Raw genomic sequence first — 1,314 nt, 5'->3', positions numbered from 1 at the left:
AGATATGTATAAGGGAAAGCATTTAGAACTTTATATTCACCCAGAAAAACCCATTGAGAATATATAGAGATATAAGAATGAATGGTTTCCATATTGAAACAATGGGCGAAGGAAACAAAGAGTTCCTTCAGATATACGTATAAAATCCCCCAAGGCCATAATGAGTCCTAAAAAACTATAATTGCATTCTCTATTGATCTAGACTATGCCAAGATCAGTATGATAGAGGCAATAGTCATGGTAACCAGAATGGTTTACCCACGAAATTATACACTTTATGGTATGACCGGATTGGCCATCCTGGTCCAAAACATGATGCGAAATTGATATTGGAAAGGGCACAAAGAGTTATCCCATAGAATCTCACGTGTGTAGCATGAACACAAGGGAAACTCATTAGGCTACGATGTCCCAAAGTACTTAAAGATTATAGTATGTCCATGAGGGGGCAGTGAGGACAAATCCGCACATGTCCATACTATATATAGCATGGCTGAATCCTTTTATAAATCTGTATTGGCCATTACCCATAGGTCCAAACTCTCAGTCCAAGGCTTGGGGACACACAAATTTACATGCATCTTAACTAATAAGCATCAAACCATTAAGTGAGCATAGATATTCCCATCTCAAATTTATTACGGGTCATGAACCAGACATATAACATCTTGAGATATTTGGATAAGCCACCACAAATATATGTGCCGTCTAAGATGGATCCTTAGAAGAGGATGAGGATGGGGATATATGTTAGATATGAATTTCCCACAAATAATGAAGTACCTTGAGCCAAATATGGGTAATCTATTTAGTGACCAAGAACACGGATTGCAAAGTTTAATGGATCCGACTATCCAACATTAGGGGGAGAAAATAATAAGCTGGTAAGAGAAACAGAATGGCATCGACCATCATTGTCTTGGCAAGGTCCTCGGACTAAAGAAAGTGAAATAGACGTCCAAAGATTATACATTTACAAAGCTAGCTAATCAAATGCCAGACACATTTGCTGACCCGGAAAATAACTAAGTCATATATAAACCAGCTTGTAAAGCACCAACTAAATTGATGTCCAAGAGATACACAGTCAATTTGCTACAGAGTCTATACAAGATAGAACAATAAGTTTTAAAAATAAAAATCCTCGGAAACAAAAGAGAAAGGTGTATATAATGAAAAAAAAATCCGAGGTCAAGGAAACCATACCAAACATAGAGATAAGGTCGGGCGGCTCTAAGGTACAGGTATCAAACAATGTAGCTTGAGACGCCAAGCTGCAAAGTATTAAAGGTCCTGATAATAATGAATCTCAAT

This window comes from Brassica oleracea, chromosome C3 (genome assembly GCF_000695525.1).
Source record: "Brassica oleracea var. oleracea cultivar TO1000 chromosome C3, BOL, whole genome shotgun sequence".
NCBI classification, from domain to species: domain Eukaryota; kingdom Viridiplantae; phylum Streptophyta; class Magnoliopsida; order Brassicales; family Brassicaceae; genus Brassica; species Brassica oleracea.
This window is presented reverse-complemented; position numbering follows the sequence as displayed.